The 24,970-nt window shown below is 34.9% G+C and overlaps 1 protein-coding gene, 1 long non-coding RNA gene and 1 pseudogene across 2 annotated transcripts in view; 2 read left to right on the top strand and 1 right to left on the bottom strand.

Annotated features, from left to right (window-relative positions):
- The window catches only part of LOC111514283 (uncharacterized), a 211,947-nt gene that overhangs the window by 132,093 nt on the left and 54,884 nt on the right, over positions 1 to 24,970 (bottom strand). The gene's annotated exons all lie outside the window — the stretch shown is intronic.
- On the top strand, positions 660 to 15,539 carry LOC141482450 (uncharacterized). Its single transcript, XR_012465543.1, has 3 exons — positions 660 to 789; positions 1,065 to 1,229; positions 15,284 to 15,539. It is a non-coding gene; the product is annotated as an uncharacterized lncRNA (long non-coding RNA).
- LOC141482455 (uncharacterized) lies at positions 1,610 to 2,862 on the top strand (annotated as a pseudogene).

Below are 24,970 nucleotides of genomic sequence, written 5' to 3'. Positions count from 1 at the left end.
AACATCGAGAGTTTTTCGTAATCAATTATGAAACAGAACAAATGTATCTCTTTCAAAAAAAAATTGAGGGGCATATTGAGAGAAATATTGAGTTGATTATTCCTTCAAAATTCTGAGTTCTTTTACAAGTTTGTAAAACGTTTTACACATTTGTGGTACATGGGAAAAAGCCTAAAAGATATACACAAAACCAAAAGTAAACGCTGATTTTTTTGTGTAGAATTGATATAAAAAATTGTTAATAGAAATCAATTTGTATATATTTTTGGTATTTTTTATTTCGTTTATATTGCCGGAAACCAAATGACAGATGGCGACACTATCTTTCTACAAATGTCACCGCCTAAGATGTCCCACCATCATATTAGTCAGGGAAGCTATGGATTACGCTATAGACGACCCCTCTCGATATAGAAGGCCCCGACACTCTGTCGTATGAGGCCCCTATATCCTCCGATGAAAGATGAACAACGTTTTCATCCAATTCACCCCATCCAGGCAGGGGTACATCGTGAAGGGCGGTACTGATGTCTGAGGACATTCTTGCCGCCATACCAACAACACCCATTCAGTTATGACCCGTTTGTCCTTCTGACAAACATCAGTTAAAAGGGTAAGGGAGCAGGTCTCCAATCCTGAACGAAACCAAGATGATCGTCAGAAGTCCCACCATCACTCCTGTCACTCATTCCGTAATTTTTTCATATGTACGTGTTGTACGGTGTTATTTATAATAATCATCAATAACAATATCGCCTTTGTTAGATTCGGAATCGCGAACATGGAAACGTAAGTCTTATTTTATTTTGCTAGTTGCATATTACATGTTTGTCTGAAATGTTTATGTAACTTGCGAACAGAACGGAAAAAGTTTAGGTTAGAATAACAACAATTTATTAATTTAGTACACAGAGTATTTTTGTGTAAGTTCATTAATATTAAGTTTGAGTCGAATCAGAGTTCATTCTGTTACGTTAGGTATTATTCTAGCCACTTAACCCGTTGCTTCGTCACTGCCACGATAAAATTTATATTATTCAAGAAAGTTTCTTTTGTGTTTTCAGGGATAAAGAGAACAAGTTGAGTATACCACTCATTTTAAAGTACTGCTCAAAGATATTAAGCAAATGGATGGAAGTGATGTGAATGTATCTGCAGTATGCAATGTATGTTCGAAAACGATAAAGGGTAGTGTTACTTCTACTACAAATTTCCTGAAGCATTTAAAGGTAGGTTTTGTAAACTGATGCATTTGTTTAAAGAATAATTTATTTACTTACTTTGTGCTAGATTTTTACTTTACTTACTAGACTTTTATCCTGATGAAAGATATTAAATTTGCCATATTGAAATGTACCTGCTTATATACTTTTTTATGTTATTACAAATTGAAGGCCACTCAGATCTGTTGCAAGATTATGAAAATTTTAAAAATACAACTCTTAAAAATACAACTCTTAAAAAAAGAAAAGTTACTGAGATTAGTAGCAGTGGTGCCAGTGGTTCAGAATCAGTATGTAAAAAATTGAAGCACTCTACTCTTACAGGTGTAAGTAGTTCAAGATCTGTTAATTTGGACAAGTAAATTGTACAATTTATTGTTGACACCATGTCACCAGCATCAATAGTGGAGAGAGAATAAGTCTTTTAAAGCTTTGATTGAAGGTTCACAGCAACTAACTAAGCCTCCCAAGGTTATATATCATATTACATCTAAGAATAAAAAATTAGTAATGAGTACAATGAATTTAAGAAAAACCTTAAGCTAGAGTTGGACAATGTTGAATTTGTGTGCAGTACAGCTGATATTTGGTCTTTATCCAAAAGAAGTTACTTAGGCGTTACAGTCCATTGGATTGAAAGTAAGACTTTTGAAAGGAAAAGTGCTGCAACTGCTTGCAAAAGATAGAAGGGGGCTCACACATATGAAAAAGTTGCTGAAATGATAGCTTATATACATTCAGACTATGATCTGAAACTATCAAAAATTGTTAAAACGGTTACAGATAACGGCTCAACTATGGTTAAGGCGTTTGAGGTATTTGGAAAGTCTGATTCAGAGGTAGTTGAAAATGAACATGTTTCACAAACATTAGGAGATCTTGAAAAAACATCACTTGATGAAGATAGTGAAGATGATGATTCACTTCTAGTATCACAAGCTTTTCCAGATGCTTCATCAGACTTAGAAGGTGATTGCCTTCTGGTTGGACATGAAAGATGTGCTAAACACACTTTACACATGATTGCTAGTACTGATTTCAAACAAGCAAGAATCAAAAATACAGTTTATAAGAAACTACATGACACAGCATTATCAAAGTGCCAAGCACTGTGGAACTTGTGTGCTAGATCCCCAAAGGCATGCGAGACATATTTACAAATAATAGGGAAGTCACCAACTTCTCCATGTGCAACTCAATGGAACTCCTACTATATAATTCAATATAAGATCTTTCAGCCGTGCAGAACCATCTTAGTGAAGCCATGAAAATGTTAAAGTTACCACCGCTGAAAGAAAATGAAATTCACTCTTTAAGTGAAAATGTGGACTGTTCAAAGCCAATAGCAGAAGCTATTCAAAGCCTGCAAGGGGAAAAAGACACTTATTATGGCTGTCTGTTACCGGAATTATACATAATCCAACATGTTATCAAAAGCCTCAGAATGGGAAATCTGAAATACTGCAACCCCTTTGCTAGATCTAATAGAAAAAACTTAGATAGACGGTTTAAACGGTTTTTGCAGTTGGAACCAGCAGAAAACGATGCTATATTAGTCTCAGTGTCCCATCCAATGTTTAACCTGAAATGGGTACCAAAAGCGCGGAAGGAATATGTAAAAGAACTTATCTTACAATAAAAAAATATTCCTAAAATATAACACCTGTTTGCCCAGCTCTGCCCCTGTGGAGCGACTCTTTTCCTTTGGTGGCATGATCATGAGGCCTCATAGAAGGAAGATGAGCGACAATATGTTTGAGTAATTACTTTTACTGAAATATCAACTAAAATATAAAGATTGAAAAAAATTAAAGTTTCAATTTTATCAAAAATTGTTTTCTTGAATAAATAAACTTGGCAGTTCAATTAAATGTTGTTTTATTACAAAAGTGTTTTATCTTTAAAAAGTATTTGAAAGATAGGTATTTTGTATCTAGTATTTCAGATACCTTTTTAGAATATTATTTGTATCTGGTATCTGAAATTCTTTTTTTTTTAGGTATCTTGCATTTTGTATTCCAGATACTTTGTATAGGGTATCTTATACATCACTGCTATTAGGTGTATCAAAATGAGATTTGGTACGTGAAAAGGAAAGTTTTCACATATTTTCCACTTTCCGGTCACTTCCGGTTTCACCGGTTCTAAATTTTTAATGGAACACCCTGTATATTGTAACATTTTTGAATTTTTGGGACAATTCGGGATCAGAATGTTGAATTTTCGAAGGATTTCACGCCTACTTAATGTTTGCAGAGTCACTTTTGAAATTGCATCTAGGTGGCCATAATGGAACATTAATATCGCGTAGTTTTAGTGACTAATATTAACGAGATTGACATTCTTGCTATGGTTGAGGTTGACAGAACTGTTTCTTTAAGAGAAGTGAGCCGAGAAATGCAGATAAGTCACGAATCAGCAAGAAAAATACTGAAAAACCACGGATATCAAGCATTTAAATATCATTTACGTCAACATTAGAGTTAACCCAAATTTTATCAACTCTATTCTATTTTCGGACGAATCACGGTTTACAAATAAGCAAAATTCTCGGTACTGGGCCCAACAAAATCGACATGCAATGAGACAGGACAATTTTCAAGAAATGTTTGAGGTCAATGTCTGGGCTGGTATCATTGGAAACAGAATAATTGGGTCAAATTGCTTAGTGGGTCAGTTAGGTTAAGTTAATTACATAGGTCTTCTTGAAAATAAAGTCAAGATCAACACAAGAATCTACCTTTAGCAGTTTTACAGCAAATTCACTTCCAATAAGATGGAGCAACCCCTCATAATATCAGAGACGTTCTTGATTACTCAATGCGGCATTTTAATAATCAAGTTATTGCATCCAATGGTCCAGTACGGTGGCCTGCCCGTTCACCGGATCTGACTGTGCTAGATTTCTTCATTTGGGGATATGTTAAAGAGAGGGTTCATAATGCAACAGCCTCAGCCACTCTCGAAATCTCAGAAGAAAGGATTCTACAGGCATTTAGAAGTATAACGCCTCAAATGTTACGAAACGTGTTAAGAGAAACAATTGAACGAGCTGAAATGTAAAAATTTATAGAAGCTATACCTATAGAAGTTCATCGCAGAAATTATTAGTTAATTTTGGTGAATTTGTTGATCCAATCGCAAATAAATTAGTAACGTTAGATTCGTGAAAAATAATTTTTTCGGAAAGTGCTTACAAAAGTTGATAAATTATTATCCATGGCACACTTGACGAAAGTAAATAAATCATTATCAAGTATTTTCCGCAGTAATATTTAATGTATGTTCTTATTTGTAATCCAATCGCAAATAAATTCGTATCGTTAGATGGTAGTGGGACGGTAGTTCGATGGGTTGACGTGGGTGGTTTGCTTCACTCACTGAATCAACCGCTGTGTGAACCAGTCGTTCGAATTGCAAAGCCGGACGATCGATTTTCACTTCCTTTCGTCCAACCCGTGATAGGAATCACACGTTAAAAGGTGAGACCTCGTTAATCTCAGCTCGCGCAAGTTTCGACTTTTGAGAGTTTAACAGACATATATTCAACAGATTCTTCAAAAAATATTTTTTTCGGATTTTTTTTCCAAAAATGGTCGCCATTTGAAAAATAATGAAAATGTAATTTTGCCAACTTGTCTAATTCATATCCAACATACTAGTCACTGAAACTCCGCGATTGTAATTTTCTGACATCACCTGGGGTCCTTAGATAAATTTACGTCCGATCATGACCACCTAGATGCAATTTCAAAAGTGATTCTGAAAAGAAAAAATTAGGTGGGCGAAAATGTGACATTCTGATCCAGAATTAGATCATAAACCCAAAAATTTTACAATATACAGGGTGTTCCATTTAAAAATTCAGAACCGGAGCCGATTCCGGTGAAACCGGAAGTGACGGAAGAGTGTAAAATATGTGAAAACTATCCTCTTCACATATTATCTACCTACACCAAATCTTATATTGATACACCTAATAGTCTAGAAGTTATGACTTTTCTAACAGATTCATTGACACCCGATAAAATATAATGAATAGTGAATTTGTATATAAATATAGTTTCTCAGGATTTGTATATAAAAGAACCCTTTGGATGAATGGTACATTTTCTTGAATAGTTCATAAAATAGTAATTGAAATGAAAAAATACAAAGGCAAAAAACAGAAATATAAGTACCTACATAATATCGCAAGTATTCTGTATCTTTTCTCGATTTTTTTCCCTATGTTTCAATTTTTTTGGCGTGATTTATTTTTCTTTCATTAGATATTAATAATATAACTTGTATTTTTATTTACTTCAAAACTTCATTTTTTTCCTTTCCCTTTTTCTCTTAAGTAATCGGGAATTGTAGTTAATTGATATTGAAATATTGGAAAATCGCCGTTCAAATAGTTTCCACATTCATATTCACAGAACAAACCACAAATTTCTGTACTTCGTGACTACCTCGGCATGAGAAGTATTTCTAACAGATATTTAGCTTTCCTACCTCACTCGAATACATATGCTTGACATTCGAACACGTTTGGAATTTTCAACTGATGTCTGCAATGTAATACTTTCGTTTTTGAAGGAAAGTAAAGTGAATCACGATCAATTATGAGAGTTCAAAAACTATAATCAGAGTACGAACTGGCTCGATCTCTTACTACCCAACCCGATGTCCACTTTGTTCTTGCTCTTTTTCACTTTCCACTCAAGAGCAAGGTAGATTCAAAATTAATTCGAGGTGATTGCGATCCATTACAACATTGACAAAAGGAAATCTTTCTGATGAATAGTGAGCGGTTTTATTATTAACGATTATGTCTTCGAAAGCGTGTGAATCTCATGAAAATATCGAAATGATAGAATTTTAGTAGGATATTGTGAAATATTTGCTGTTCTTCGAAATTCTAATTATGTGCTTTTGAAATATAATGAAGTTCATTTTCAAAATTAATGATTGGTTTCGGAGTGTGTATATCATTCTCACTCTAGTTATTTCAACAATGTCTCTTATAATTCTGTTATTTTTCTTTTTTTATTTTGGAAGATCACGAATCGGCTGACATCTAGTCTCAATAATTTGAACTACAAACTCAAGGAAAATATCAATTATTGTCATAAGGAAGCGTAGTTTTCAAAGCTTCTTCTTTGGAACTCTGGTGTCATTTAGTTGCTTTGCAGTGAAAGCTTCAGGGATAGACAGAAGATAAATCTCGTACAGCGATCAATGTCGAAGTTTGGCATTTCAACTTCATTGGGATCATCGTTTAACTTTGATAATCGTGAAATGAGTAGTCTGTCTTCGTAAGTCTTTACTTTTCATAAAGTAAAGTAATGTAAACATGAATCTTCTTTGATTGACGACTTGTTTATTTTGTGGAAATTCACTTCACTGAGGATACCGTTGTCTATAGTGTAATGACCGAAACTAGTCAACAAATATAGAACTATCGTGGAAAATAGACAAAAGTGTATTCATATAGTGTATCCTTAGTAAACATAAATGATGAAAACTATATAATATTTAACCTAGCTGGATCAATATAATCTTCAACTGTATAAAAACTATTTTTGACTTAATAGTTTTTAAGAGTTGATTCAAAACTTACAAAATCTAAAGATTTGACAAATCAAGGTTGCACAAACCTAAATTCAATGATTTTTTTTATAAACCACTAGCCTTTTCCGTGAATTTTGCGTAGTTTTGTTATTAACGTAGAACATTAAACGATATTTACTGTTTTATAAAAGTTATCCGCTATTATCCTGAAATATCCAAGTGATGAGATTTTTTGTGGTGTTTCTGAACTTTTCCATACCTTTGAAAACTAAGGATCGGTTACTTGCCAAAGTATCAACTTTGTCAATAAAATTACTGTTGAATGTATTGTGAATATTGAGTAAAAAATACTGAAATGTGTCCTGAAAACGAAAATAGGTGGCTCTGAAGCTTTGGGGATTGAAAAAAGCCCAGCACTTTCTTATTAGTCAGTGGACTACGCTTGAAGACTGGCAGTAAACAAATCTAAAGAAATGAACATCAAACGTTCAAAACAGTCTCGAATATACCTATTGTAGTGTGCCCGTTCCAAAATTGAGGGTCAACTCTTTCAGTTGTATTGCCAATTGCATATGCAGGAAATTTTCTGTGAAGATTCCTGCACTGACGCCTGTCAGATATAATCCAACGCCCTTCGTGGTATTAGCCACGGGAGTAGTTGTTTTCTGATAGGCGTCAGTCCATTCAACCTACTGTGTAGGTATATTCGACACTGGCTTGAATGTAAGTTCATTTCTTTAGAAAAGCCCAGAGGAAAAGCCTTAATGATCCAATACCAGGCCGGACCGTCGAAATCTCATTAGTAGTGCTTATGGAAGAATGGCGAAAAAATGAACATTGAATTATATGAAATGAAAGCTACTTTCATAGGAACATTGAAATATAAGAAAATTACTTTTTTCTGTTCATTTTGTACTCCAAACATTCGTTGAAGCTATAATTACCTCATCAGCATATTTTTTTTTTATTCATAACATGACTTTAAGTCACGGAAAAGACAAATCTACGTTCGCAAATTATTTTTAATTCAATTACTCTCCTTCTTCCTTTGGAGGTTTCCCCTCAATTTTTCTATGAAGATGAAAAAGTAGAAAGGCAAAAAGTTTTTTTTCGCAAAATCTAATCTCGTTTAAAGCATATAACCCTTTCAATTCACGTTCGTGCTAATTTTTGCTTTGAGGTTATTGACCTATGGAATAGCTGGAGAACTTTGAATAACTCATTTCCATACTCCTGATATTCCTATATTACTCGTATACCCTTTATTTTTGTCCCTACCTTATTTATGTTTGAAGTGCGGCCATTTCTAAACTGAGCTCTTTCACAAATTATTGGTGCTAATTTGAGAGTAAAATAAATTATAGATTTTCAACAATTCATATTAATAATTTGGGTCATTCAGTTTCTCAAATAATGAAATATATGGCAGAGGAAAAAAATAGTATTCCAGTATATTTGCTTCATATCAAAAACAAAAAAAAGAACGAAGTAGCTGTTAAAAGAATGGCCCTTGGCAGGTAATCATAACAAATCAGAAACGAATCATACAGAAGTCTCTTTTATGAATGGTAACGTACAATAAACTGGCCCATTTCACAAAATTGTTTCCTTTTCTTCTGATATCTGATTATTAAACGAATGTAAAAAGTTTCCATATCTTTTCCAAATACTACATGGGCTGAAACGTCTTCGGGCGCAACACATAGATGGCGCTAACCTCATTGCATTCACCGCTTTTTTCAGTTAGTATTACCCTTCAAAAGAAAGCTGTTGAAATTTCATGATATTCTACTTATGAGTTTGTGAGTTATTGTGCTAAGAGTGACACTACTTGTGTTATTTTCAAAACAATGGATCAAAATCACTGCTTCTTGATTGGAAAAAATATCGTTCCGGCGAAGCAATGGCTTTGAAAAGTGTTATAAGGACTCCCCCCTATCAAAAACAACAATTAAACGTTCGTTTGCTGACTTCAAACATGGTCGTAGAGACACCGATGATGCAGAACGCATTGGACGTCCAGATGAAACAGTAACACCAGAAAACATAAAAATCTACAAAATCGTTTTTAATGATAGAAAAATGAAGTTGCATGAGTTAGCTGACATTGTAAAGATATTAGAAGAAAGTGTTGGCCTTGTATTGCATGGAAATTTGACCATGAGAAAGCTTTCTTCAAAGTGGGTGCCGCGCGAGCTCAAAAGGAACCAAAAACAAGTACGTTTTGATGATTCTGTACAGTGTTTGGCCATATTTAAACATAAAAAACCTGAATTTTTGCGTCGATATGTGACAATGGATGAAGAAGCATGGATCCATCACTTCACTCCGGAATCAAAAAGATCGTCATCTGAGTGGAGGGCAACTGGTGAACCTCGTCCAAAGCGCCCGAAAGTACAACAATCGGCGGGAAGGGTACTGAGGCTGTCTCAGTATTTTTGGATGTGGGGAAAAAAAACACCATCAACAGTGAATATTATACAGCGTTATTGGAGCGTTTGAAGATCGAAATTGCAGAGAAACGACGGCATATGGCGAAGAAAAACAATTTTTTTCATCAAGACAACGCACCGTGTCACAAGTCAATCAAAACAATGGCAAAACTATATGAATTGAACTTCGAATTGCTCCTACATCCCAGCGACTAATGGCTGTTCGCATACCTCGAAAAAATGCACACGGGTAAGAAATTTTGATGGAATGCTAAAACTGGGGCCTATTTCGAGGCGAAAGATTTATCAGTCTACAAAAGTGGTATTGGATAAAGCTAATTTTGATAAAAAAAACGCGTTTGCTTTCTTAGGCCCGGGACTTTTAAGCTCATGTGTTGATGCGTATAAATGATTAGAGGAATATCAGACATACATTTAAAACTAAAAGCAAAATTTCACGAAACATTTCAATTTCGAAACATATTCCAAATTACTACTTTCTTAATGAACTATCGTAACAACTGTGTTGTACGAGAACGTGGGAAAATTCAGTTGACAATTGAACAGAAAAAATGAAACAGAATATTGATTAATTACAGTGTCCTCGTTAACTACTTTCAGTATATGAACTTATATGGACCATGGGAATATTTTTGAGTAATGATGTGATTGTATACTTACGTATGAGGATGTAAGGTAGTTTTCATTATATTCAAATTGTCATTGATATCAGGTGGTCAGTGCGTATAAGGACATGAATATATTCAGTTACTCCATAATATGCTTGACAAAAAGTAAGGGGCTGACTATGAAACACCTGGTCAAGATGCTTTTTCATAACCGACTCCAAAGATGACTTCTCATTTCGACCATGCATATTAATCAAATGCAACTTTGTTTTTATTGATTCAATGGGACGGTAGCCGGTTGGATTGGCGTGGTTGGTTTGCTCTACCCACTCAGTCGGACGCTGTGTGAACCAGTCGTCCACGCCGCGAAGCCAGGCGATCGATTTTCACTTCCATCCTCCAACTCGTGCTGGGAATCGCACGTTAAAAGGTGCGACCTCGTTACTTCTAAGCTTGCACAACCTTCGACATCTGAGCGTTGTCGTTCGTAAGGGGGCGATAGCTGGTTAATGGAAAACATATTTTTTTTCCTACAGATAAATCCAATTATGTTCTCTTCATCCCCCCCCCCAAAATGCATATTCTTATTCCCCAATAACCCTGAAGAGCAATAAGCCTATAGCAGGGCCCCCCTCAAAACACTACCAAAAATATTATATAATTTTAAACAAATTGAATACACATTTTCGAATTGATTTGAAAATTGAATTCCCCAATATCATCGACAAATCATTATCCTAATAATATACAATGTGACAGCTATGCTAATTCAGGGAAATCGATTCAAAAAAATTAATTTACCTACAAAGTGAACCATTTTTGAGCTGATTTTTTTAAATAGGTTCTTTCAAATTAGCATAACTATTACATAGAGTAGTGTAATATTAGTGTAACAAAATGTCAAACTGGATTTGAATTTGATATAGAATATATCAAACTATATTAGGATTACATAGAATTATTATGATGAACTAATACACCCTTGTGAAAAATTACTCTATAACATGATTTTTCTCAAATTCTCGTGTATACAGGTGAAATTTTCTATTTTCAAATCGCTATAGTGACGTAACTTTATTTCAATTGTTTCAAAAATTCAACAGAATTTTCGGACTTCTCAAAAGGATGTCAATAGTTTAAAAAAATGTGCAAACTAAAACATAAATACAATTTATTTCAAACAGTTTCTCAGAAATGAATCGTACTTGGCTAGCCATCTTGAAAAAAGATATGAAAAGTGGATAAATTGCAATAATCGAATGTTTCAAAAGTCTATAAAAGACGTTGACATACTTTCATTCATTTCAAAACTCGTTTGACAGACATGAATAACGTCTTTGTTTGAGTTGGTCAAGCCCGAAGGCCTTACAACTGGCATATTTCCTCTATCTAACGCAACCACTGTTAGGGAAACCCCTACTCCTTCCCCCCTCGCCGACGCGTAACATCGGCCATACGAGGGGAGACATCAGCGGGGTAGAAGACCCATTTTCTTTATCAAATCAAAAAATAACCAAATTAGAAGAAACCTATCTTAACAATAATCCTTAATATCCCAAAAAACAACAAAAAATTCACCCAACCTATAAACCCCAAAAACAACATATTATATTGACAAAGTTTATTACAACTACCAACTTAATGACCTGCCCAGACTGAGTCTACCACGACCACTCCTCAGTGACACCTCAATGTTGACTTAGTATACTACCTCCTTATGACAGTAGGCCAGGAGCTTACCATTCATCCGTCCCTCTTATCCTTTACCACATTCTCAGCCCATTCATTAACAAACCTTATCCATTCAAACCATTTACCCTCAATGTCATTTCTCCATTCGTACGTTCCATGTTCTCTTTCCACTCGCGCCATCCAATCCTATCTCCGTATATGCATCTCTCAATCACGTACTCTGCCGTTTCAGACTCTCCATAACCACAAGGGCATGGCACCTCGGGACCCAGGTTGAATCTAGCCAGGTATCCCGGAAAATTCCCAAGCCCGTGAGCAGTTGAACAACCTTCCGGGACAGATCCAACGATTCATATCCGACTGTTCTACATAAACTGTAGAACATCCTTCCAGTCATACCACTTCCGTTGCCATTCTTCAATGATTTTTTCTTTGATCCTCTTTCTCTCCTCATTCTTACTATCTATTCATTCCACGTCATGCACTCTCTATCCGTCCTTTTTATCGCCTTCTTGTGAGTTTTCTTGTTTTCTATATTGTTTTCCTGATGTGCTCTCCGCCAGACTATCTGGGTACGTACCCCTTTTACTCCTTTCCGTCAATCATTCATTGAATCTTCGCTCCCGTTTTATTCTTCACCCGCTCTGCTTTTATTCTCTCCACAGCCATGGCAAAGTCACTAAAAACAATCACGCTCTCTTCTATACTTCCACTAACCACGCTTTCGATCGAAATCAACTCTGCCTCATTCACGCTGTCCTGTCCGGAGATACTCTCATTCCCCGTTATCCATTCATTCTCCCCCCATTTGTACGCCCAGCCTATTCCCATTCTCCCGTCTTCCATATTCACTCCGGCGTCCACATACACCTCGGTCACTTCTCCCCCCCCTCCCAGCAATATGCTTTGCATCCAAGAGAATATCCTGTCTACGTCTTTCACTCTGTTTTCGATCTTCCTCCATTCGTGATGTCTGACCCTCGCTTCAACATGAAGCGGGGTCGTCCCTGAGATTACATTGATTGTGGCCGATAGCATCATCCTATATGATCCGCATGAGGCTAGAAGAAAGGGCCTTTGTGTCGCGGTCTCATCATCCTACTGTCATGCATTCTTTTCCCCCACACTTGTACGTCATACAAAGCTGCAGGTTTTGCTACCCTTCCATAGATCATCCTCACGCATTTCTCTTCAGCCCAATATTCCGCCCGGTCCATCTCCTCAATTTCACCGCCAATTCATTCAGTTTTTTCCTCACTTCCTTGTGGTGTTCTACAAAGCCACCACAATTCTCACATTCATTTATAGTTCTTTCACTCTTCCATCCATTCTTATGACCGGGAGCCTTTCATCCCTGTTGGTTGGTATGTACAACATTATGTCTTTCCATCGTTGTATCCCAGCCACATCTACTCCTCCTAAACTTTACATTCATCCCATACCAGCCTCCATCTATCCTCTATGCTTTTGACCCTTGATGATGACCTGCTGGTCATCCGTGAAGGCCTGCAGCATTTTTACCAATGCCTTGTCCATACAGACAGTCAAAACTGAAGAAGAAAACTATCATAGAATTGAGCTATACTTAAAGAAAATCAATTATAACGTGTTAAAAAATATTTTATTGTGAGATTTCCACTTGGAAATTTCTAGTTGAAATCTCAGATTTCAACTTTGAAATAGGTATTTGTACAATTTCTTAGCTCTTTTTCTATCAGTGTTGAGCAAAATTATTAAATACGGCAAGTTAGCGATTAAGAGTACTTCTCTCTCATTATTTTTCAATAGTCGCTGCTTCTCACTCGGGCGCATTTTACGTAATACTGCCACCCTACTTTCTCGTTAATTTTTTTCAACTAATGGATAATTGTACACTAGTTGTCTTCTCATCGTAGTCTAATCAACAAGTTCAAAAACATGAAAAATGGAGATAAAGGTCCTTAAAATATGAGCGATAGCTCATTCGATTCGGAATCACCTCTAGAAAAATGTATTTGAAGGATTTGGGTTCAGGTAAAAAATTGCAATTGTTATTAACAAAATAAGATTTAAAAAAATCGTATTTAAAAAAAAATAATGAACAAATTAATAAATTTTTATGAACTTACGAAGTTTAAAATTTATAGGCCAATTATTTATACCTTTTATCCCATTATTTATGCCAACGGAGATTGGAAAAAAATTTGTTAGTTAACAATTGAATAACTTTTTGAAAAATGGTAATAAAACTTTTTTTTCTACGGGACTCGATTCATTCAAGTGTTAAGAAGATGTTAGAATTTTTTCAAATTTTTCAAATGATATTTTATGTTATGAAAAAATTATTTCTTTTGATAAACTCTCTTCAGCAGCAGCGCGCGCATGCCGTAACAGCCGCGCGGAACCTTATATTCAACGTCAAATTAAAATTATAAATAATGGAGATAGTTTCGGGAGTCGGGACTTTTTTATCGAAAATTTCCTCCCCTTCAACAAGCTTTTTTCAAATTTGCTTAAATATTAATATTTTTTGAGTTATTAACGAAAAACTAGATACCATTTTTCTAAATCTCATTTTGGTAATAACAATCGCAATTTTCTACCTGCACCAAAATCCTTCAAAAACATTTTTCTAAAGGTGATTCCGAATCGAATGACCTATCGCTCATATTTTTAGTACCTTTATCTCTATTTTTCATGTTTTCGAACTTGTTGATTAGACTATCGAGAGACCTTCTGACTTTTTCATTCACATAAACATACACTTCACATTTCTCAAAATTCTACCTCGTCCTCGACCTCGTCGACATCCAGCCTGGTTACTGGCGTAGGGGGGCGCCAGTCCTCTCAATTTGTTTTTCAATTCGATATTTATGTGATTATTATTTATATTTTTCCGATTATGAAAGGTAAAAATCCCCAAAAAGGTCAATGAAAAACAATTACCTTTCTCTTCATAACGAAAAGTCATATGTAATGAAAGACGAAATTCGAGTCAAAATAACGAGACATATCAGTAGCTTATTGTTTTACCAATACTATATCTCCCATCAGAACAACTGTTAACACACATTTTTCCGATAATAATAAGTTTCTTAGAAACAAAAAGTAAGAGAAGCATCATTATGAAATAATCTTCGATAACCCAGAAGGAAATTCCTAATGGATTAATTCCAGTTTGCAGACCTCCTCAGAAACAATCTGTTACATCTTCGAGATGCACTTTCTAAATTGAGTTATCGAATCACTCACACCTAAACGATCATTTCAAACTGATCCTCTTTTGATCTAGATAAGCTAGTGGCATTTATCATCTCCTAACTAAAGACCGAGAGGATATCTTGTCAAGATTAGCGAACAATAACAACCGTAAATGCTACAAAAAGATATTGTTTCGTACCTAGACACTCTGCGTGACAAAAAAAGAATGAATAATGCATTACGAGTAAAAGTGTTGAATTAGCAGAAGCTCGGTGAACGTTAACCCAGTTTTTACTTTTGAAACACTCGCAGGCGACGTATTCTCGAATGATGAATTTTTAGTCAGTTCTACCAGTTTACGTTTCTTGAATTGTGAATATAAATTAAGGTGGATCAGTCAATTCAATTCAAGTTCATTAGACGAAATTATTCACGAAGCCGGTGACATCATCAATGTCAATTGATGCACTGATCGATTAAAAGAATCAAGGCTTTCCAAAAGATACCGCTGATGCAATGATTTACTCTTCTATGGTACAGTTTGGATATTCACCCAACAATTTTTTTTCAGGCAAGGAGTCAGTTCTAGAATTTTCTTTATCGAAATCTCTTCGTGACTTTGCTCTGCAGAAAGAAAAACCTTTGAAGGAAACTGTTCTAAACTCGCACGAAGTAGGAAGGACTTGGATTGCGACTTTAACCATCACATTTCATGGTCAAATCCTGACTGACCATGTATTCAGTTTCTACACACCTATGCGTTACTTCAGAAGGAATCTCTCATCCCCAAATCTGAAGCTTGACACTGTAGCCTCAAAATTGCTTAGAGAGAATAATATACGATATTGTTCTACACTTTGTATTATGACCAGATTGACTAAGACCAAAATATCTCCTAATGATTGTTATTGTGTCGCCAATCATCTAAAAGAACAATAAAATTAACAGTTCACGTACAGATAGACTGCAGAAAATAGCTCCAATATAATTATAACCTGAAATAAAAACCATTCAACTTCATACTAATAGCACCACTTTCAGTGAGCCACAAAAACTATGGTCAACCTATTTTCTGTCGCATAAAACAACAGTTGAAATCAACCGCCTCACTGCCATATATAACGTTGTTGTGTAACATTTTTTGTAATTAATCTACAAATGTATGGGCCGAAAATAAAATACATGCATATCAACTTATCTGAAACTGGAACATTTTCATACTCTCATATATAAATGCAATCGAGTTTTGCAATTATCATTTGGATACTGACTTTCGTTTCGTTCGCATTGGAGAACAAGGTAATTTTGTTAGATACGATACTTCTTTATTCATTATTGAACCGGTATATTGAAAACTAAATTATTCAGTTCTGTCAACATATTGCAAAAGTACGAATTCATTTGAATATCTAATATAGAACCTCACCACTGTCGCTATCACTAAGCAATAAATATGTAAATACCAAATTCGTCGAAATATCCGATGGGTGTACTTCAATAATGATAAGTCAAATCAAAATCTTTTATTTTTCATTAGATAGTGAAAACAGTATATAAGAAATCAATCACGATCAAAGGATCGCGACTAATATTTGTGCATTGAGGGGGAAGTAAAGGATGGGTTCCGACTATCATAAGAACATGGAAGCTATTATTTTCGAGGAATGGTATGAAAATACATTGATTCCAAATTTGGATGCGATTAGTGTAATATTTCTTGACAACGCTTCCTGCCATTCGCGACAGCTCATCAAAGTACCGAAAAAATTTGAGGAAAGATGAAATACAAAGTTTTTGATGGATAACAATTTGTATTTCGAACATTACTATACCAAAAACCAACTACTGGAAGTTTTACAGACAAAAACATTTGAAACAGTGTATGCTCTTGAGAGTATTGCTGAAAAGTATGGACACACCATACTGAGACTATTCCCCTATTTTTGTGTTTTCAATCCCATCGAGTTGATTTGGGGATAATTAAAACAAAGCATTAGGCGTAAAAATAATTTTTCAACATTTGATAAGAAAGTAATAGAGTTAATTAAAGAAGAAGTATCTAATATTACCGAAGGAAACTAGCAGAAAAGAATTAAAAAAGTAATTTTAGTTGAAAAAGACTATGTGTAGATTGGACACGTCCATATTTATGGTGGAAATAAATTCGTGAAACAACGAATATGAAAGAGGAATCATCAGAAGCTTTCGAACAAAGTAAGTGAAGTGTTATTTGGATCCCTACTTTCCCACTCACCTATCTATAGTTATTATGATTCTTATATAATCAGAAATGATTATTGAATAACGAAATAAGTTAGATTTCCTTGAATGCTGATTTCCTTGAATGCTGATGACACAGAAAAGTTCAAAAAACTGTTTTAGGGTTATTAAATCCCAATAATTGTTTTTAAAGCACACACAAAAAAGTTACACCTAATTGGAAATTTAGAGCAAATGTTCAAAATGTGCGTTATTTTGCTCCATGCAACAATAAAGATTTTGTTCGAATTTTGCTCTTACATTATTCAACATCTCAGGAGTTATAGCTCGGCATCCATCAATAATTCTACGACGTAATTTATCCAAATTGGCTGGCTGTGTAGCATAAACTTTAGACTTTAAATATCCCCACAAAAAGTAGTCCAGTCGTGTTAAATCTGGTGATCGTGCTGGTCAATCAATTGGACCTCTTCTGCCAATCCATTGTCCTCCAAAATGATTATTAAAAAAATTTCGAACCTGCTGGGCAGGTTCACCGTTTCCATTTTCACCGTCTTGTTGAAAATGGATAAATTCATCTTGACATCTTCAACTATACGAGGTTTTATTGCCTCTTCAAGAAGTTGTAAATAAGAATCACCGGTTAAATTTCCATCAATGAAAAATGGACCTATAAATGATTGCCTAATATTCCGGCCCAGACATTCAACTTTTGGGGATGTTGGGTATGTATTTCTGCGTAATGGGGTCCACTCCCATTATTGTTGATTCCCATGCTAGTAAAGCACAAGAAAATGAAGGCTCTCGGTGAAAAGTTGAAGTGATAGAAAATTCCGAAGGTGTAAAACCACGCAAATCTTTCAAAATCACGTATTCAAATATTAAAAAAGAAAATAGGAAGAAGATATTGTGGAAGCTGTCACAAAAATTACTAATTCAATTACTACCCAGCCAAATAAACAAATAGATTCAGACCTAATATTTGGGGATTATGTAGGTTTAGCTTTGAAAGGCGAAACTGAAAATAAAAATTACACAACTTATGAATGACTCCTTATGTAATAACTCTGACTAGGTTTTCAACTAATAATTTTTGTTACAAATTTTCTATGATACGCAATTTTTGGTTTCTTATGCTGTTTTATCTTTTCCCTGATATGAAATATTTCGAGTTTTCGGTGATAGATAAATTTTTTAAGTTTTCTTGATATAGAATATGTTTAAAATTTTTATATGATTTTTGATTTCTGTCTTTTTTTTTGTGATAGGTACTGCAGTGTTGTTTTGATTATTTTGTGACAATAAATTTGAGTTCCTCATGTATTATTTATTTACTTGCCACCACATATTAAAAATGGAAATTTACAAAGCAGTTCTGTTAGAAACAACTTTAAATTATGTAATATAACAATCGTTAAAAAAAATAGTAAACGTTTCGAACACTTTACAAAAAAACAACATTGATGAAAAAACACCATTGAACATTAACTATTTCAAATTACCGTATGTAGCAGGTCTGACACCCTATGCAAGCCTCTAGAAAATAAAAATTTTAAAATTAGTATGAAATCTGAAAATACAATTGAAAATCATTTATTCACGAGAATAAAAACAGAAACACCAAAAGACCTGAAATCCAATAATGTCTATAAAATACCATGTGCTGAATGTGAGAAAATATATATAGGGCAAACAGGCAGATATCTCAAACAAAGAATTACTGAACATAGCAGGGATTGTAAAAATATACACAACCCATTAAAAACAATGAAGAATCCTACTAGCCTTGCAGAACATTGCAAATCGTCCCTTCATACTTTTGATTTTGAGTCAGTCAGTATTATAGGACAACAAACGATATTAAAAAAAAGACAACTGAACGAAATGATTGAAACAACAAAACATGGAACAAAATGCGTTAACAAAAGGTCGGATATTGAAAACTTACACACCTCATATTTCAATCTAATAGAAAAAATCAAACAATAACTAACTTTGGAATCATTAACAGACTGCTTTTTCCAAATACAATTCTCATTCCTTTCATGGTCTTTTTTTGAATTATAAAGAACGATTTACAGACAGTTCAGATTGTTAATCCCTTCGTGTCTGTGTCAACGTCTTTCAGGAACCTGTGTACGTATTTATATTTTATGTCGAAATTAGTCACTCCACCCTTCAACTGAGAAAGCCGCCCTTAATGTAAGTACTCATCAATGTTGTTTTTTTGTAAAGTGTTCGAAACGTTTATTATTTTTTTAACGATTGTTATATTACATAATTTATTTTGTTTCTAACAGAACCGCTTTGTAAATTTCCATTTTAATGTATGTCTTGTTCTTATACTTCAGAGTCCTGAAGATGAAACAATAAAGTTTGGAAACGTCGACAATTTAGAAATTGGTTTTCTTCAACATTTTGACCGAATTCCCGCCAACTTGACAATTAAAAGACTAAAGCTCAATTGAAACTGAAAAGTGTAATGTTCAGCCATTGGGGCTAAAATTTTCCACAGAACAGTGCAAATTTCCTTAATAATTTTATGGGTAGTGGTCTTGCTCAAATGGTATGCCCATGCTAACGACTGTTGCGAAGTTTCTTGCGATAAATAGCTGATTTTTTTTTTTGTTAGATACATATTTACATATTTCAACAATTCACTTTACTGAAGTGTTATAGCCAATTTCTCTTCTTTTAGATATCGATGCATATTTTTTTTTAACAATGAAGGCGCTAACAATTTCACTAAATGTTCATAACATATTTTGTTCATTCTTGTGTACACAAAAAAATCAAAAGAAAAATTTAATTACATAATGTGACGTTTAAGTTTATCTGGTGACATTACCTTTACACCATTCGGATATATCCGTCAAAGTTCGTAGTATGGCGCTTTCTGACTGGTCGGTGGCAAGAAAGTTGAAAATAGCCAACTTGTTACCTTGCGTTACCTTGCCTTACTGACGTTACATCAACTTACTTTTTATCTAGAACGCAAGTGTGTCTTCTCAATGCTTCAACTTTCTTACCTTACCTTACCTCGTTACCTTGCGTTTTTATAAACTAGGGGATAGGTCGCCAGAAAATTGGACGTTTCGTATGCGCTCCATCCGGAGGAGCCTTGGCAGATATTTGAACGATGTTATATTCCACACATTGTTGTGGAAATTGGCCGCGGTGGTAGTGCGCCCGACTCACGATCGGAAGACCGTGGGTTCGATTCCTGCCTCGATCAGATATTTTTCTCGAGGGAATTTATCTGGTTGAAGCTGGGATTATTCAGCAACCGTGTTAGGAATCACACGTTAAAAGTTAAGACCCCGTTAGTCCTTAGCTCGCAGAAGGTTCTCAACTTCTGAGAGTTGTCGTTCGTATAGGGGCGACAACTGATACACAGAAAAACAGATTTTAAACAGATTTTAAACAACTAATGGTATCAATACGTCTTTGAAACGAATAAAAAGTTTCTATGATATCTCACACAAACTTTGTTTTATTTAAATTCAAAAATAGGAAGCGCTTAATAAAAGACCCTACATATAAGTAGGTTTTCTGCTTTCCAAGCTGAAACAGGATCTCCCTTTGAGACCATCCCATGCCGTGGGAACACCCTGTACGTCATAGCTTCTTGGTTCCTACCCGCTTATACACCTCAACCAAAATTATAGTTGTTAATAAAACGGGTGTATCATTTCAATTACGTTGCATAACTTTTCGATGATCCGGAACTAATCGGGTAGCTTCTATTTTATCGAAGCCAAATAACAGGTGGGGACTGCCTTGAACTTTAAGAGTGCTTCATCAGGGTCAAGTAGTGGCTATTATAGCAATTATGAGTAACGAAGTGAAATTCATTTGAGTGTTGTACGAGTATAATCAAAAGGTCTTTCATTCGAGTAACTACTCATCATGTCGGAGTCGTGTGTAATTTTCAAACATTATGGACAGTGCAGCAAGCATTTCAGAAAGATTTGATGATTACGATTGAATCGATGGGAACAATAAAATAAATATAAATCGTCATTTCAAAGAAAATACTTTTCTGAAGGTTGACTTTCAAATTTGTCTTCTAAACATGAAGGGACTTGAATTTATGATTGAACTCATTTTCCTTTGTAGGGAGTACCACGAGTTGAGGTAATTTTTCCATTCTGGAAACTGTTTCTATTTCTTTCAGTAAAACTCCAAATTCTTGTCTTTTTTAGTTTAGATATGCATGCCTATGTTATTACAAAGTTCCAGCAATAAGAATGATTTGGAGTTGAATCGATCAGGAGTTTATAAACTGTCACGTGGATCATGCCTGATGTTTTACATAGGTCAAACTGAAAGAACATTTGAAATAAGAATGAAAGACCACAGGCAGTTTCCAGAATTAAAAGACGAACCTTATCCACTCACCTACTTACAGAGAGACATGAGCTCAATCATGAATTCAAAACCAGTCATTCTCAGTAGAAACTCAACTTTCTGAGAAATATTGAAAATACCATACAATTGAATCAACATCACCGTTAAATATTTTATAAAAATTTGTTATTTCTCGAAATTGTGAAATCATTTCCTGGACTACTGACTCACGTCTCACGTCTCCAGCACTACAGAGGAGTATTTGAAACGCTGAGTGCGGTGCCTATGCAAGAGTATCGATTTACGTTATACTTGAATTGCTGTAAATTTTACTCCCGTATGAGGGAACTATCTCAGGAACACAACCTCTGACATAAACACTCTGGGTAGAATCAAGCTGGCTGAGTTGTATCTCGTGAAAATACCAATAGAAAAAAATTGACAGAATCTTCCTTCAATTTTCCAGGCGTTCAAGGTTGCTTACGATGTTGGACATTCAATCAGGCAGCTGGATAAGCAACTGCTATAGACGATGTTGAAGGAGAATATGCCAACCGACGACGAAGATGATGAGGTAGCAAATTTTTTGCACGTATTGTTTAGATATCTCTGAACTGAATGAATGGACAATCCTTCATGGATAAAATAATATCGAGTGGTATGATGATATTTTTCGTTATATTCACAATGTATAATCATCACAATGAAAAATCACAGTATAACAAAATCTTAAATAACTATCTCAAAATAGTTGAATTTTATTGATAGAAACAGGTATACATTTCGCAACCAAAATCAACCTGAAATTCGCAAAATACTAACATTTTGAAAAGCCCGCCATTGGCGTCATAATAGTAACAACATATTATTCTCTACGGCTCTGAACAGGCGACGAAAATTCAATTCTATCTCAAAAGGAAGGGATTGATATATGAAGACATTATCTTGAATTGTTTTGAAAGAAAGCAGCAGTTTATATAATTATGGCCAAAATTCGATTTTTAGTGAAATGAAAGATCTTCCGGATAAATTTCTCTTGAGAAAGTATAATTTATTTATCGAAAGGAATCTCCAGTTTGGCGATGTAGTTGCGGAACACCCTGTATTAAAGATTGAACACAACATAGATCCCTGAAGAATACCTGGTAATCTGGTTGTGAATAACTCGTATTTTTTATATAACCATAGTTTCTCTTAAAATTTTCACAGACCATATATAACAGAAAGTGAGGTATCGACAAAAATGTAGACAACATTCATTCTTCACTAAACGGAAGTATGTAGATGAGAACAAATTAATTAGAATCTGACAAATCAGTTCCTTGAGGCTATAAATCACAATGAATCGATGTAACATAATAATGATAGTCAAATTACTTCGGAAAGTTATGAAATATGTTATGATTTCCTGATAATATTAAGAAGAGAATTATTACCAACTTTTACTTCTTTTTGTTGATCATTGAATTTAGGTATACGAGTTCATTAATTTTACGGATACTTAACAAAGAGATAAGAAACATCAGTTTATGATATAGAAAGTTATTGAATAAGAAGATATAAAAACTGAATTCCAACTGATGACGGCTTTCCCACTATTGTTAACAATAGTCATTTTCTTAGGTTTGGCATGTTCGTCAATAAGGTTGAAAATATTTGAATGAAGCAATCAAATCACTTTTCAAATCGAAAAAAATCAGTAAATAGATCATACTTAGTGTGAAATTTCATAGAATATTGAACCAACATGTTGCTGAACTGAAAATAGTTGCTTGGATATCTGATAATTCGTCAATATTTTATGGGAACAATTCATTGATCGATTTCATATGCAAATGTTTCCAATTTTGAAGTATCGGGTTTCATAGGGTCAGTATTTCAAAATTATTTTCGTCTGTATAGTGTATTCACTAGTCTTTTTCTAGTTGCATATTCGAATGATCCGTAAAATTAGGTTTGGTATAGATTTGATTTCTTCAAAATCGACCTCATGACGAATGTATTCAATTTTTCCTGTGAAAAAATAGAATAGTCAACAGAAAATTATCGTGATTAGGTTTAATTGTCATTCAGAAAATTATTTTTTTGTCAAATTCTACGAAATTCAAAACGCGAAACCATTTTCGAACAAAACATTGTATATTGTTTCAAAATCCATTCAATCACCAGAAGAAATCAGCTTATTCGCCATTGTATCTGTTGTTTTAAATAAACACGACAGTGATATTATTTATATTACTATCAATTGATTATATTCATCATTTTACGTTTCAATTCATAATATGTAATATTTACTTCAAACTCAGGTTAGATCTTATATACCTACATCTTTGTCAAGAAACCCCACTGGCATATATCAACATAAGCGCCAACTACTTGTGAAACATTTTGGAACTTAAATCATTAATAATAAACGAACAATCATAATGATTAGTAGCTTTATCATAATTTGCATATGAGAATAAGATTATCAGCATTATTGAAAGAACCGTGGATGGTGATGCGGCAAGCTCTGCACCTGGTGTCAGGAACTTCTATATTATTATCATTATTTTTTCACCTAAATTTGGTCAGGCCCTATCCCCTGAAGCCCTGATACATTCAAGAGGGCGCACCAGCATTATTAATCAGTGACCACTCCCCACACCATGGTGTAAGTGATCACTGGGTCCGAGAATTATGTGCCCTGAGCAAGCGCAGTGAACCAAGAATGACAGCCTTCTGCATTTGTCAGGCTAAGATTTCTGCATTAGAGGGGCAAGTCGGCATTATTTTGAGATTCGAGAGTAGAGAGGGGCACCATTCCACCAAGGACTCCAATAATCAGAACAACCATCTTCACAGAGTAGTATCCAGAGAAAATCTGAATATTTTATCCATTTTCCTTCTCTTTTCGGACCAGGATCTGAAAAATCCACGACAAATGTATTGTTCTAGTGGCTAAGCAGGACTACATCATGCTCATTGGCTTGTACGAGGCTGAGGGTGGGGAACGAATAGTTCCAATAAATTCGGCACTTCTCGTTCTCCACAAAGGATTCAATATCCCTCGGAGCGTAGGACAACACCGGTGTCTCGTCAATGCCGTAAAAAAGGCGTAGGTGGTAATAAAGTACTCTTAGACCGCATATGCTGGACATGATGACAGCAAGTGCATTAGGTTCTCAGACGCCTCACGGTATACCCTTCACCTTGTGATAGAAACCTCCATACCCATCACGCAACTGCGGTAGACTAAGGTGTTGAAAGCATCATGGTCTGCCAGGATGAACCCTTCAGTTTCCGACTTCAGACCACTCAACCTGAGAAAAGCGAAGATTAGGCATTTTGATTAGCTAAGGTCTTCAGTATTGTTGAAGAAGACTCCATGCCATCCTTATATTGCCGCAGGAGTGAAGTGGTCTCTGCAGCTTTTATGTGTGCCTTTTGATGAACGGGTTCCAACTCGGTGACAGAGTTGTGATCACCTCGTTCAGTGTCAAAAACTAAACCGAGTTCACCAGCTACTGGGGTAGCTGTCCTAAAGAGAAATCCTCCAATTCCTGGTCTCTCATGGTCGCGGATCGTGCAAAGAAGGGGATTTGAACTCCCGAGTTATTGTTATTATTATTATTATGAACTGTATGTTTTTGGTAGATCGTTCCAGTTATCATTTTCTGAACTACCTTCAACAAAATTGTGCAGTGTT

This window comes from Leptinotarsa decemlineata, unplaced genomic scaffold (assembly GCF_025532065.1).
Source record: "Leptinotarsa decemlineata unplaced genomic scaffold, Ldec_3_MD MMD2_tig00001064_RagTag_RagTag, whole genome shotgun sequence".
Taxonomy (NCBI): domain Eukaryota; kingdom Metazoa; phylum Arthropoda; class Insecta; order Coleoptera; family Chrysomelidae; genus Leptinotarsa; species Leptinotarsa decemlineata.
This window is presented reverse-complemented; position numbering and strand designations above follow the sequence as displayed.